Raw genomic sequence first — 16,144 nt, forward strand, 5'->3', positions numbered from 1 at the left:
ATCTCCACTTCCCATAGTGCTCACTGCATTCCTACAATAAATTCTCCATTTATCTGATATGGTGGGGGTAAGTTTCTCATCTTTGTATTCGAAAGAAGAGCGTTTCTGCATCAGCAAGGAATTTGGTTGTTGGCCACAATAAAACGCTGGAAATATTAAGGGAAAGAAATGAACTTACTGGAATGATAGTATGGGTTCTCAAAATCAAAGAAAGACTGTGAAGACCAGGGTTGAAAAGTGGGCAAGAACCAGAGGACCTGTTACCAACATCATGATGGCTATAAGCTCCAGTCATACCCAAGGCTCTTACACACCATCGAGATAGCATGTCCCAGAAGAACATCTGCCTGGCTGGGCCTGCCCTGTGCCAGCCTGTGGCTGAACCAGGAATGGAAAAGGGAGAAGGAGAGGAACATCTAGCAACTTTGGCTTCTGTGCTGTGAGATAGCACTGCCCATCCCAAACACACAGTATGGGGAGTTCTCAAAAGGGGGAGTGATTAACTAAAAGGAAGTTGGGGTTGAGGGCTGGAAGCCAGAAAACAGCAGATGTCCACTTCAGTGTCTATTTTCCTACTAGGCTAAAAGCTTTTAAGTCAGGAACTACAAATTTTCATCTTTTACCCAGATGACTGGTGCCTGGCACTCAATAGGTGCTTCATAGATGTTTTTAAGAAATTGCAGATTCAGCCTGCTGGCATGGCTCAGTGATTGAGCATCGACCTCTGAACCAGGAGGTCATGGTTCTGATTCCTGGGTTGCATGCTTGATCCCCAGTGTAGGGCATGCCAGAGGCAACCAATCAATTCTCTCCCATTACTGATGTCTCCATCACCCTCTCCCTCTCTCTTCCTCTCTCTGAAATCAATAAAAATATATTTTAAAAAAACACACAGAAATTACAGATTCAATTATCTCTTTCATTCAAGGAATCAATACATATAGAAAGGCTCCTGCTTGCTCCTTCAGGAAGGCAAAGATAGATACATAAAATGCCAATTCTTAAGGGCTTTAAAATCTGGAAGTGTGATTGGGGCATACAGGCAGTATATGTACACCGCGTGTGACAACACCTTAGAGGGCAGGTTGGCCTCCATCCATGCACTGTGTGGGCACATGGACTTGTGTCATTCTGTCCCTCTAGTTGTACTGTTGTCCATGAGTAGAATCCTCAGTCGCCCTACAACCCACCAAGAGAGTGCCTCCTAGTATCTAACGACAGGGGGTTGTTTTTTCCTAGTTCCAGATACCACTTTGGCTGCCCTTCTAACAATCACATGAAAACCTGTCCTCCAGGGGAAGTGTAAGCAGCCTTTTACTCAGAGGTTACAAGGATATATTAAAACTTTCCTGAGTCGCGGGTGTAGAAAATCAACTGCGCATCTAGGCTGGCTCCTTCCCCTTCCCACCAATGTGGGCGGGGGATGTGCACAGCCCAGACCTCAGAATGTGCCACATGGGGCTCCAGATGGTGCTCTCCCCACCCCGAAACTCTCTCTTGTCCTAATGCCTCCTCTCCTTTCTTTTTATTATCTCTTTCTTTAACTCTTTCCTCCCAAATTGCCAGAAGCTAATTCCAGCATGTCATAAATGCAAGAGTTTCATCAAAAGGTTGATGGAACTTGGGAACTCAGCAAGGGCTGAATCATATATAGTATTTGCCTGTTGGAAATGGCTAAGGGCATTTCCCCAAACATGAAAAGGATGCATAAATGATTGCTTGCTGCCAGACGGCTGAGGGCATTTCAATCTACATGTTGTTGCCTCCTACTGGCCAAACACCCGAACAGCCGTAGGCAGTTCCCCCCAATTTAACAATGCCTACTGTATACCAAACCTTACCCTTTGATATGTATATCTACCTTGCTTTAGGACAATTTGTGTTAATAAAGAGTAAGGGGTCCAGAGAGACAAGAGAACTTGGTTCCTTTAGCCAAGTCTTCTCTGACTCCCCAAAATGCCTTCCAAAATTATGTTTCGTCTCTTGACTCTTGATTAATTTACACACAGTTGCTTCTCCAGATTCTTGAACCCTTCTAGATGCTGGATCAAGACCCCCGGCATTACCAAACTAAGTCCTGGCATACTCACCCCACCCTATTTTCTGGGACACACAGTGCTTTTCTCCGAATTCATCAAGTCTCATATCCCCTTTTACGTCTTATAATTTTCCTGCTCCTGGAACCTGCTTGTGAGTCAAAGGCATAGTCTAGGCTATCATTTCTCCTGCTGGTAGAGAAACTTGAATGTAGAGCCTCAAGATAGAAGGGTTGGGAGTGTTTTCCACTCCTAATGACACTTGATTTTGTTCCAAACATCTAAACCAAAAACATACATATCTTTCACTGATAAAAACTCCTGCTAAGAAACCTCAAGTCTAGACAACACAGTCATGTTACTCTTCTTAAAGGACATTTATCCACCTTCTGACTCTGAGCTAGATTACAAAACCTACTCCATTAATTTGACAATGAAGGCATCTGTCCCAGTCACTTCTTTCCTGGGTTTCTTTCTAATCTGAGGGCTGGGGGCTGGAGAATGACAAGATTGTTCTTACATACATATATGTATTAAAGTGAAAGACAGGAGGAAATCTGTGGCAAAGACAGCTAGTTGTTTCCTAATACCTGTTTCCCCCTTTGCTATAGTAAAATAACACGCCCTAATTTTTAGCTAGCCACATGCTGCCCAGAATATAGTCTGCATTTTCCAGTTTCCTTTGCAGCTAGATACGGTCATATGACTAAATTCTCTCCAATGAGATGTGAGTGAAAGTATGTGCAATTCCTGGTTGGCATCCTTAAAGGGCAGGGCTTTTCCTTTCCATGGTTCCTTCCCTCATTTTCCCTTCCTGCTGGCTGGAAAATGGACATGGTAGTAAACTGAAGGGGAGCAGAGTTTGCCACCTAAAATATGCCTCTTTGAGATATTATTTCAAGGTGATTATTTTTAAGAAATAATCAAAAGACAGGAAAAACCCTCGACTTCCCCCTTAGTGCCTAAAAGGAAGTTAAGATAGAGGACCTGCTCCAGGAAGGGAGGTATCACCATAGATAACTATAGTTTAATCTAAACCAGTGTGTGTGATAGACAGGGAGGAAACTAACAAGGCCCATTTGATCAAAGACCTCTCTGTTTCAAAATAGCCCAACAAACATTTATTTACTAAGTGTTAACTCTTTTTATCTCCTTATAAATTGTCTTATTGCCCTTTGAAGTTCTAGATCCTACTTCCCCTTCCTTCATCCAGAATGACATATATACCTCATTTTGCCTTACTATCTTCGGAATTTTCATGTTTATGTAAATTTCCTATATTAGAACTTGATTTTCTCCTGTTGATCTGTCTTATGTCATTTTAATTATTTGACCAGTCAGAAGAACTAATAGGAAAAGGGGAAAGTTTCTCCATCCCCACAAAGTCACCTCAGATCACGTGCACCAGGGCAACATCCTAGGAGTGGCAGAGCAACAAGACAGAAGGAGTCTGGGTCTCTGACACTTTGTAGTTGCCATAGCAGCCCTTTACTATTTATGCCCAAACTGTTCCTGAAAAATAAATGCATTTCTAGTTTATTTATGTCATTATAATTTGGAGTTTCTGTTAGAGCAGCTGATTCTATATCCTAAGGGTCAGTAAACTGTGGCTTGCTGGCCAAATCTGGCCCACGACCTGTTTTTGCAAATATAGTTTAATTGGAACACAGCTATACCCACTCATTTTTGTATTGTCTATGGATACAATGGCAGGTTGTAATAGAGACCATATGACATACAAAGCCAAAAATATTTACTTTCTGAGTCTTTACAGCAAAAGTTTGCCAACTCCTGCTGTATTCAATGAATTTATATTTATATAAAAATGTTAATGATGGTTACCTCAAGATATTTTACTGTCTCCTTATGTTTTATTTGATCACTCAATCTTTCAAAAAAAAAATCTCTACACAAAATGGGTGAATTTACTCTAGACTCCACCCTATATGAACCTACAATACCCATATTTTTATTGTCACTCTCTTCCTTGCCAGAAACATTTGAGCTACTTGCCAGCTCTTACAAAATGCTGGGTCTGGTATTGTATGTGGTTGGATAATTTTGATTGCTTGTAGCCAAAATTTAACTTAATGAGGATAATTTATTGGCTCTTTTTCTCCATCTCTTGGCTCTGCTTATCTCTAATAATCTGTTTCTTAAATGGGCTCTTTGTGCCCTGAAAATATGGTTGCTGTAAGGCTGGAGCCTGCATCCTCCTGGCTACTAATCCATAAATGTGTACACATATGAAATTTTAGAGACAATTCTGATTGGCCTGCTTGAGTCAAAGTTTATGCTTGAACCAATCATTGTGTTTAGGACAAGGGAGTGATTTGATCAGCCAAGTGATGAGGCTCAAGGTCAACATGGAATGAATTTCTTTTAGGAAAGACTGGTTTTATTACCTAAAAAGGAAAAAAAAAACGGGGGGTGGGGGGAAACACAAGAGATTAAAACATAATAACAAAAATGTACACAATAGGTGCTCATTCCAGACAACTCTGGGTTCTTGTGGGTAGTGTTGGTTGCTTCTGGATGCTACATTTATTTGCCAGCTAATGTGCATCTCTAGTGTCTGATTTGGATGCCAATTAATTATTGTTTAAATTATTATACCAACCTCAGCACATCACAAAGCCTGCGCAAATTGTGAATAATCGCCTCCTTCCCTCCCCCTTTTTTTTCATTTTAGCCAAGACTATAGTTTATAGAATTTAAATGTCTGATTGAAATCTGAAATATAGGCAACAACCAGCTTTCTCTAAATAGCAGGATGTAAAAAGAGAGAATCACGCAGTGGTAGACAGAGGGTGGTATAAGGAGTTAGCAATGCAGGTTTGAGGCTCTGCTCTTCTGCTTCTTGGGTGGTCATGACAACTTATTTAGCTCTTTTTGTGTGGGACTCAATTTACTCTTCTTCACCCCCGTGTTCATAGCAGCACAATTCACCATAGCTAAGATTTGGAAACAGCCTAAATGCTCATCAGCAGATGAGTGGATTAGAAAACTGTGGTACATCTACACAATGGAATACTACGCTGCTATAAAAAAGGAATTCTTACCATTTGCAACAGTATGGATGGAACTGGAGAGCATTATGCTAAGTGAAATAAGCCAGTCAGTGAAAGAAAAATACCACATGATCTCACTCATTTATGGATAATAAAGAACATTATAAACTGATGAACAAAAATAGATACAGAGGCAGAGAAGCATCAAACAGACTGTCAAACTACAGCAGGAAGGCAGGGGAGGTGTTTTTGTTTTTTTTTTTGAGTGGGGGAGGTAAGAGATCAACTGAAGGACTTGTATGCATGTATATAAGCATAACCAATGGACACAGACACTGGTGGGGGGGGGGCAGTGAGGGCATGGGCCAGGAGGTTGGGGAGGTTGGGGGAGGTCAATGGGGAAAAAATGAAGACATATGTACTACTATTTGTAATGCTTTAAACAATAAAAAAATTTTTTTTAATTTACTCTTCTTTAAAACAGGGATGATGAACTTGCGCTCTCATAATTGTTTTGAGAATTAAATCTTTCCTGCCAGTTGGTTTCATTTTGGGCTTTCCATGATTTGGGTGCAAACTCGTCTCGCAATTTGGCTTTCAAGTTTTTGACAACCCACAGAGGAGCATTTGGCAAGAGAAAATTTGTTGATGAAGTAAAATTCAGAGGTGAAAAAGCAGGGCAGCCAACTGGCTTCAGATCCAATACATGACTAGATTAAATCTCTGCTTGTGCCCACGGAGCTTGATGCTTCAGGTAAGTGCTTGGAATCTATCATTTTCTGTAGGTTTTGAAAGGGCTCCCAGGAGGAAGTCAATCATTATGTTAAATTACTGCTTCAATTACTACCCACTTCTGAAGATGGTAGATGGTTTCTTTTCTTCTTCTTCTTCTTTTTTAATTCATGTTCATTCATCTCAGTCTAATCACAGAGATCAGGGGAGAATAATAGCGGGGACATCTCAGGACTTCTAAATTACATTCTTGCTTCCAAACCACAGTACTCTTGCCAGGCTTCAGTCTGTCTATGCCTCAACTGTCTCATCTATAAAGTTGAGATGATGCTCTTGAATAACCTCTGGGTTTAAGAAGTTGGCATATGCCAATCAGGACACAAAGAGATGTGCCAGGATTTCGAGCAAGATGGTATCAAGCAATAAGGTGCCAAGGTCAGGATGAAGGCAAACAGGTCCCAGAAACCTAAGATATCTACTGTTTGGACAGTATGAAAGGCCATAAGCATTTATGCATTTCACCAATGTGCTATGGGGCAAGCCAGAGAGAACTAAATCTGTAGCTGAGAAGAAAATGGGCACAGAGAGAGCTATTTCAGGTCTGGGTGTACGATGGGAGGCTCTTCTAGACTATTAAGAACAAATATTTATTCAGTTGTCCCAGGGGGGTTTGCTTAGCTAATAAGAAAGCACAGAAAGTCAACATCAGCTGAAGAGGCCGCCCAGTGGAGTTCTGGAAGGTCAACATCAGCTGAAGAGGCTTGCCCAGTGGAGTTCAGGTCCCAGCAGCAGTTCAAGTGGTTCATCTCTCAGACGACTCAGCTTTCCCTTTGTTGCTTCTCCTTAACTGAGTCTGAGCGGGTGCTTCTCTTATGACTTGTGGCTTCCCCTTCTTTCTGCTCTAGCTCATGCTTTTTGCTCACTCATGGCTTCTGCCCCAGGATGTCTGCTTACTGGTATCTCTATTGGCTTCTTAGGTTCTCTCAAAGGCTGGTTCTTCCAACTACTCAAATTTAAACTCTCCCAGAAGGAGAACCTGCCTGTAAAATGGATGCCTATGGCTCAGGCACAAAGCCCTATTCAATGATTTGTAGCCAGGGTGGTTGGTTCTTGTAATCCAAAACATCGTATCTTATATATCAGCTATGAAGAAAAGGGTCTATATCACTCTCAGGCATTTTAAAGCTTCACACCCTGTCCAGTACTTGAATATAATAATTCCATCTCTGCTTTGTACCACAAAAGAGTTAAGGCAGTTACACTGATAATGCCACTGTAATGTAAAAGGTAATCTATACCCTATGCGAGATGCTAAAATGTTCTGTGGCAGTTCAGAGAGAAAGTTGATTTAAAACTGGCAAGTCAGAAAATAAAATGAAGCATTGGAGAACGGATAGAATTTTGTTAAGAGAGAACGAGGGGGATAGTGCATTCTATTCTGGGCAGGGAGAAGGGGGTAAAGAAAAGCAGCGACATGAAAAGTTTGGGGGTAATTGGTAACTCGTGCAGTTTGAATAGGTCGGAGGCTTTCATAGGGAGGGAAGAAAGGGAGCTAAATCTGAACATTTAAATGCCAAGCTAAAGAGTCTGAACTTTATTTATTGGGTTGACATTGGAGGAGTGAGTAAAGATTTCCAGTCTGGGCAGCGAAGGGGTTGGAACTGTTTTTAGGAGGAGTTACGACAGCTTGGGTACATAATAGGTTGGAGGGAGAAACAATGGGAGACAAGGAGGTTATTATTGTCACTCTAGGGTGTGTCAGAGAAAATGAGATGAGATAATGCATGTGAAATGCCTCTCAGAGGTAGCAAATAAGAGCTTGTGGTTATCGAAGTTCACGATGTGCAGCCTGTGCTAGAGCATGTCTTACAATATTTTATTTAACCCAACAATGACAGTCTAAGATAGGTGTTATTAGTCTTATTTTACCTATCCTGAAACTGAGACTCAGGTCAATGTAGTAACATGTTAAAGACCACAGGTTAGTGAGTGCTAGAGCTAGACTTTGTACTCAGGTCTGGAAGACTCTAAAAGTCGTGCTTTCTGACTGCTCTGCACTGCTTTCCAAAGCCATTGGCAACTGACTTAATGTTGGGGCAAGAAAAAGAGCAGTCAAACAGAATGTCAAGTTTTCAGGAGTGGGTGATGGGAACTATGGCAGTGCTGTGGACAGAAGTCAGATAACATAAAAGGAAATTTGGGGATATGAGTAAGGTTATGAGCTTATTTTGACCTTCCCTTAAGGCAAAATACATGAATCAACTTAAGCAGTGGTGGAAATTAAAGGACATAAAGAGATCAGGAGACTCAGCATTAAGAAGTGGACCAATCAATTACTTTTTCCTTGAGTTTGGACCGGCATGAATGTTCATTCCCTGTACCTTGGCCACATTGCCCTACAGCCTTGACTGATCTCCCACATCTGCCTGCTGGTGTTAACAATGCCGACTTGTGGGCCCAGTCCACCCACTCTACTAGAGGACAGCCCTGCCTACAGCCCTAGGGAGGAGGAGGCAGCCATGTCTCCACACAGTTCCCACCCACTTGGCCACAGCTGGCAGGGAGTAACCAAATCATGGATTGACCAATAATTTGTGTCCTACCTGGTGGGTGATTAATGCAGAAGGATGAACTTCTTTCAAAAGAGGTTCTTCACACAAATAGATACCTGGTGGACATCGTGTCTCTAATTCTGTCTAACTACTGACTAACAGTCAATGTTTATTTAATTTATTTTAATCCTCACCTGAGGATATGTTCTTATTGATTTTAGTAAGAGAGGAAGGGAGAGGGAGAGAGAGAGAGTGAGAGAGAAACATTGATGTGAGAGAGAAACATCAACTGGCTGCCCTCTGTACACACCTTGAGTATGGATTAAAACCACAATCCAGGAATATGCCCTGACTGGGAATCAAACCCGTGACCTTTCAGTGTATAGAACGATGCTCCAACCAACTGAGTTACACTGGCCAAGGCTAAGTGGACAATGTTTTAAGGTCAGGGCTGAGCCCTCCTGAGTCCTGCTTATCACTCTGTCCTCCAGGTCCAGCACAGTGCCTGGCACAATGTAGGCAATTAGTATACATATATGGATGAATGTATATTGAAATCTTAGCTGTGGACATAGCTTTGGCTTAAATAAGGATATAGAATTGTGTATAGTTGTGTATAGTTGTTGTTTATACTTTTACTACACTGCTAAATAATTTAGCTTATTATAGTACCAGCAGTTATGTCCATATCTATCTTCCCTAATCCTATATAATAAAAGGCTAATATGCAAATCGACTGAACAGTGGAACCACCAGTCGCTATGATGTGCACTGACCACCAGGGAGAAGACATTCAATGCAGGAGCTGCCTCCTAGTGGTCATTGTGCTCCCACAGGGGGAGCGCCACTCAGCCAGAAGCCCTGAGCCAGCTCACAGCTGGTGAGCACAGCATCGGTGGTGGGAGCCTCTCCTACCTCTAAGGCAGTCAGACATCCCCTGAGGGCTCCTGAACTGTGAGAGGGCACAGGCCAGGTGAGGAACCCCCACACCCCCTCGAGTGCATGAATTTCATGCACCAGGCCTCTAGTAATTATTATAAATGCTAATAATACTAGGCACTTGTCTGAGTGTTTCATGTGTATTAGATTGCATGTTTTCACAGCAATATCAAGCATAGTCTTCTTGTAGCTGTGAAGTAGGTCTGATTCATCTCTGTTATTTAACACTTGTCACCTAGTGGGTAATCAGTACATGTGTGCAATATTGAGTTGAATTGTCTATTCCCAGCTTGGCCGACATGTGCTATAATATTTCTTTTTTTTTTTTTTTAAATATATTTTATTGATTTTTTACAGAGAGGAAGAGAGAGGGATAGAGAGTCAGAAACATCGATGAGAGAGAATCATCGATCAGCTGCCTCCTGCACAGCCCCCACTGGGGATGTGCCCGCAACCAAGGCACATGCCCTTGACCGGAATCGACCCTGGGACCCTTGAGTCCGCAGGCTGACGCTCTATCCACTGAGCCAAACCGGTTTTGGCTATAATATTTCATATTATATTTTACATAATATTCAATGTAGAAGGGTCTAATCTTGTTAGGTATAGTGAGATAATATTGAGGAAGATTGTCAGAATTTGGGGTCTCAGGGGGAGGTATAGTAAGATATCTGGGACTGGACACAACAGAGCAAGATTGCTGGGCTACAGGAAACGGCCTACACTGTTTTGTGATCATGGAAGATGTTTGAGAGGCTGGGGAGTGGGGTGGTCACATGGGCAGGAGTGCTGAGGGGAACGTCATAGATGGTTCTCTCCACCTTGTACAGCAGGGATAGGAAACGTCTGGCCTGCAGGCTGCATAAGGCCCGTGAAATAATTTGGTCTGGCCCAGTCAAGGCATTAGGGGTGTGTTAATTAAATGTTTGGCCAAAGATAGCAGGCTAATTTTTAAGTTGATAAATTTGTATGGCCTGAGAATGATGTTATAAATATCCAAATGGCCTTTGGAAGTAAAAAGGTTCCCCACCCCTGTTGTAGAGCAATGTTAATCATCCTCCTCTTCAAGAAATCAACTTTTCTGTCTCAGTTGGCATTTAGTGGTTCCTGCTAATTCAATAGTTAATCTTGACTGTTTGACTTTTTCTCTGAAAAAAATGGTTGTTGCTTTCAATATGTGGGAAGTCGGCATTCTCAAAATCAAAGCTATGTTCATCACAGGGTATTTGTTCCTGGGTCTGGGCTTAGACACAGGCACTTTGTAGGGCATTTCCCTGGCCCCTCCTGGGACAGAACTCACGTTCAGAGACGAGAACCCAAGGCCCACACGTGTTCCACAGCAGGTGTCTTGGAGTCTGAATCTAGCAGCCTGCCTCCCAGGGACTGTCTCCCAGATTTCCTTCTGGTTCAGCCACAGGGACACCTGCACGTCTTACTCAAGAGCACTTTATCCAGAATCTGTGTGAGACCTGGAAGCCCAAGTCACATCAGCATCAGGGTCCCATGTTGCAGAGCGCCACCCCAGGAGGGACAGAGGGCTCTCCTTAGCGACAAAGAAAGTGGAGCCCTTTCGTGCCACTTTGGGGCAGCTTTGGCAGCATATGACTTCAGAGGCAGCAGCCACAGGGGTGCCGGCATCGATAAAAGCAGGAGGTCAGGAATACGGTGGCCTGGATGAACCCTGTGTGGCCTGATCCTCTCTTTACCATCTGTTTGGTACACCTTCAGGTGCATGAGAAGCTTCTGCCATAGTTCCTTCTAGGAACTCAGGCCTATGGAGGGGAAAATGGTGTACATCCAGGGTAGCTGAGAGGACAGTCATACCAGATATTCCAAAGGACTCAGAAACTGTTGGGGGAACTTTGAAGATACAGGATGCTAAGGGACCTGCAATAACAGTCTGGGAAAAAAGAGTACAGACACATGTGACCAATTCCCCTCAGCCGGTGCTCCCTGCGAGACTTGGCTCACACACAGAGTAAGGTCAGGTGAGGTCTTCTTTCCCCAGCTTTTCCCAGCACACCTGGCATTCCATACACTGAGGTCAAGCTGCAGGCAGCAGTGATGGACTGGTCTCCTGAGGTCGTCACTGCCCATTTATTGGTTGGACTACCCTTCGGCTCAGTGCAGCCTGTGGATGTGGCCACAGGAGTCGGTCTGCTTCAGCCCGTCAACATGAGGGGCTGTGCGTTTCCAGCGTGCGGATCAGAAATGTTGGATTGTGGTTTTATTGCATGAGACCTTGATGAAAATTTGGAAACTTGAGCGCAATGCTAATTTCGGTGGTTTTATTTTGAAAACTTCCATTCGTCACACCTGTTTCTTTTTAACAGGGTGTTAAAAAGGGACTCTTTCTGTCCTAGAGGTTTTCGGAAGCCTAAAAAGCAGAGAACAGTATAACTGTTGCCCAGTAAAGCCTCGTCGGGAGCAAGGGCCAGACCCCTGTGCAAAACATGCTAAGAAATTACCAAGTTTGTTCTGCCAGCTTTTGCCTGAGAGCCAGGCCTGGGCTGTAGAAGAGAAGAAAGAGGTGAGGAGGTCAGTGGAGAAAAAGACTCTCATGGGGGGCGTCATAGGGGTCCTGAGCATTTCTCTGTGCACTACGTGGGGCTGGGGAGAGTTGTGTGTTCCTTTCACCTTATGCCCAGTGAGGAGGGCTTTTGGAGCGCTGCCTGTAGATCCAGGTGGAGGAAGAAAGAGAAATGGATCACATCTCCTTAGCTACTGCAAGCCTACGTTGAGGAACAAGCGAAGTGTTAGCCAGGTGAAAGCTTGTGGTTCCTCCCCCACCCCTAATTTTAATTGAGATATAATCCTATATAATAAAAGGATAATATGCAAATTGACCCTAACAGCAGAACGACCGGGAACAACCGGTCGCTATGATGTGCACTGACCACCAGGGGGAAGATGCTCAATGCAGGAACTGCCCCCTGGTGATCAGTGCGCTTCCACAGGGGGAGCTCCACTCAGCCACAAGCCGGGCTGATGGCTGCAAGTGCAGCGGCGGTGACGGGAGCCTCTCCTGCCTCTGTGGCAGCAGTAAGATGTCCATGGGGAGCAGGCCTAAGCTGGCAGGTGGACATCCCCTAAGGGCTCCCAGGCTGCCAGAGGGATGTCTGACTGCCAGCTTAGGCCCGATACCCCAGGGAGTGGGCCTAAGCCAGCAGGTGGACATCCCCCAAGGGGTCCCGGACTGCGAGAGGGCACGGGCCAGGCTGAGGGACACCCCCCCTCCCTCCAGTGCACAAATTTTTGTGCACTGGGCCTCTAGTTGACATATAACATTATTTAAGTTTAAGGTATACAATGTTTTGCTTGGATACATTTATAAATTGCAAAATGATTGCCTCCATATGATTAGCTACCACTTCCATTCTGTCACATAGTTACCATTTCTCTTTTGTGGGGAGAACATTTAAGATCGATTCTCTTAGCAACATTCACATATATGGTACATACAGTATTATTAGCTATAATCACCATGCTGTACATTAGATCCCCAAACCTGTTAGTCTTTAATTGGTAGTTTATACATTTTGACCAATATCTCTCCATTTCCCTACCCACAACACTGCTACTCTACTCTCTATATCTCTGAGTTTGGCTATTTTAGATTCCACACATAAGTGAGACCATGCAGTATTTACCTTTTTCTATCTGACTTATTTCACTTAGCATCATTTCCCCAAGGCCCACCTAAGTTGCAGAAGCATGTCGTTTTGATTATTTAATTATTCCATTAGATTGCTCTCCTTAATGGTTTAAAATAACTTGATAGCTTTTTAGTGTCTAAGAATGATGGGGGAAGTATCTGTGATTTCACCCCAGAGGATGGGAGAGGGCCAAAGAGAATGTTGAATGGGCAAGGAGAGAAAGAATGACATGGATTCGGTCTGCCCTCCGGCCTGCCTGGTTTATTCAGGTGGCTGGTTCTAAGCAGGATTATTATGAAAGTACCAAATGCCCAGTGCACAGATTCATGCACCGGTGGGGTCTCTCAGCCTGGCCTGCATCCTCTCGCAATCCTGGACCCCTTGGGGGATGTAGCAGTGTGCAAAGCAGCAGGCAGCTGGGGAGGAGCCTGAGCCCACACCACTCTCACTCATCCCAGCCCTGCTGCGCCTACTGCAGCTGCTGTCCTGTAGCACTGCCACAGAGGCGGGAGAGGCTCGTGCCTCCTCAGTTGCACTCACCAGAGGTGAGCCCAGCATCAGGCGCCCATTGGTCAGCTGAGTGGTGCTCCCACTGTGGGAGCGCACTGACCACCAGGGGGCAGCTCCTGTGTTGAGTGTCTGCCCCCTGGTGGTCAGTGCACATCATAGCAATTGGTCATTCAGTCGCTTGGGCTTTTATATATATTGATATTTATTGTTGCTTCAGTTTTATTCTTATTCAATTTTATTTTGTTCATAAAATCAATGGAGAGTTCAGGAGGAATGATAGAAAAAAGATGAAGGCAAGAGAGACATCCACAGCTTATTATTGCTGGTGTTTTTAATCCCCAAAGGCCGGTTGCTGAAGATCAAGAATGAGAGAGATCAGCCTGGCAGTGGAGGCAACTTCCTGGACAAGGAGAGACGTCATAGTGCTCCTATGCTCCTCTCTCTGTAGTAAACACCATTGTCTCTTATGCTCAGTAGAGCCCCTTAAAGGTGGGGGGCGGGGGAGGCATAATCCCTCTACTTAATGGATGAGGAAATTGAGCCTTGGACAAGTTAAGCAGCTTGGGCAGTACCTTAAGCTCTTAAATAGCTGAGTAGGAGCTCTGCCCCTCCATCTTACTCTCCTGCCCAACTGATTCGTGCTGGGTCTTAGATGTGTCCCACCGTTCTGGTTACTTTAAGAGGGCACTTCTCTTACCATGACACTTGCTGGCTTTTATTGAGCCCTGAAGGTATTTCAGTCACTGTTCTATGCACTTTGTTTAATACTCCCATCAGCTCTACAAGATAAATGCTACTTTTATCCTCATTTTACAAATGCAGACTTGCCTGAAAGCCACAGAGCTGGTAAGTAGTGGAGCAAAGACTTCTATTCAGGCAGCCTAGTGCTGCAGGCAGGCCCTTAGCCAGCATGCTCTACCACCATGGAAGGCACCAGGGCTGAAAGGAAAGAGGACCTGCTCACTGGCCTTCCAGCCTTACAGGAATGAGAGCAGGAACAGTCTTTCACCTGCTGCCTCCTCCGTGGCCTGCTCCCTGCTGCTTTCCTCCCTTCTCAGTGGGAGGGGCTTCAGGTGAATCACCCCTTCCATCTGAGCCTGGATGTCATCGCTCATCTCTCCTCTGGGACTTTGCTCCATAGAAACATCTCTACTATGCCTTCTGCCATGATTTAAGAGACAAGCTGTCTCAATAGGTCATTTTGGCTGGAGAAAGGGCCATTTGGGGAGGCCAGACTGGATGAGGAAGCAGACAAAAATGTAAAGTGCTCCACAGAAAAAAATAAATAAGAATTTGCTGGAGGGAAGAGGAGGGTCTTGATTACGTGAGGATGAAGCAGGACTCCAAATGGAAGAAAGAGCCAAAGAGAATTGTTTGAAGGCCAAATTGGTCAAGGAACTTTTAAGAAAGGGACTCTCTTTCAAAGTTGTGGTTTTCTATAATAAGCTGTGATGTAATGTCCCAACCCTCGCGTGAAGTCGGCTACACACTGTCTTGAACTGGTGACAGTGTGGGAAGGGAAGGGTTTGACGTGGTGGCCTGAGGGCAATACCTCGGGGAATAAAGGGTACAGCTCTTCTTGAGGTTGGAGCACAAAGCAGAGCTGAAGACAGTGGAAGCGAGGGCCTGTGGTGATTAGAAGCATGAGTCAACACTCCTTTCCAAGGCACTTTGGTGTGTTGGGAGGAAAACTGGATTTACTAGGATGTGTAGGATGGGCGTTTGAGCCAATTTCTACCTAATTCTTAAGGACCAATTGACCACAACAATCTGAAGAACTCGGTCTTACCTAGAGTTGCATCTCTCCCTTGTTCCACAATCTCAGCTTCTCTAGCCACAGGCCTTTTAACTCATCCTTGGTCTTTATCTTTATCTCAGCCACTCCCATTTAAATACAGAATTTATTTTCTTTTCTGTTCTGACCTTGGCTCCATTTCCTGGCTTCTGATTTTCTCTCTTCTTCACAACTCATTAATTCAGAAATGGCTTCCTGGGTAAAACCCCTCGGCCAAGCAACTCCTGGAAATCTGGAAACACCCCTTCTGTTTTCTACTCCACCCTCACCCCTCATTCAGCTTATCCTAAGGGGCTTAATCACAAGGAACAACAACAGCCTGTAATTATTGGAATCAAGAGTCTAAGGGGTCCAGGTGCAAAAACTGGGAGGAGGTTGGGATTTCTGTAGATGTATCTTCTGGAGGTGGTGTATCAGTTAGGGTTCAGCAGCAGAAAACTGAATACATTCTAGTCATTTTAAAACAGAAAGGCATTGCCCTGGCCGTTTGGCTCAGTGGATAGAGTGTTGACCTGTGGACCAAAGGGTCCTGGGTTTGATTCAGGTCAAGGGCACATACCTTGGTTGCAGTCTCTCCAGCCTGGGCCCTGGTCAGGGCTCATGCAGGAGGTAACCGATTGATGTGTTTCTCTCACATCGATGTTTCTCTGTCTTTCTCTCTCTCACCCACACTCCCCAAAATTCAATGGAAAAAAATATCCTCTGAAGAGGATTAAAAAAATAAAATAAAATAAAACAGAAAGGCATTTCTTAAGGAGTATTCAGTGGCTTACAGAACTATTAGGGAAGTTGAGTTCTGTATCCAAAGCCATGCTCTACAACTCTCAAAGCCATGCTCTAGAACAAGGACACCAAAGTAGCTACTGTAATGAGGAAGCTGCTTGCCAGATGTGGAAGCTGCTGCTACAGCTGC

General features: G+C 44.2%; 1 long non-coding RNA gene across 1 annotated transcript in view; it reads right to left on the bottom strand.

Moving 5' to 3' along the window:
- The window catches only part of LOC129150884 (uncharacterized), a 46,337-nt gene that overhangs the window by 6,251 nt on the left and 23,942 nt on the right, over positions 1 to 16,144 (bottom strand). The gene's annotated exons all lie outside the window — the stretch shown is intronic.

This window comes from Eptesicus fuscus, chromosome 2 (assembly GCF_027574615.1).
Source record: "Eptesicus fuscus isolate TK198812 chromosome 2, DD_ASM_mEF_20220401, whole genome shotgun sequence".
In the NCBI taxonomy this organism is placed as follows: domain Eukaryota; kingdom Metazoa; phylum Chordata; class Mammalia; order Chiroptera; family Vespertilionidae; genus Eptesicus; species Eptesicus fuscus.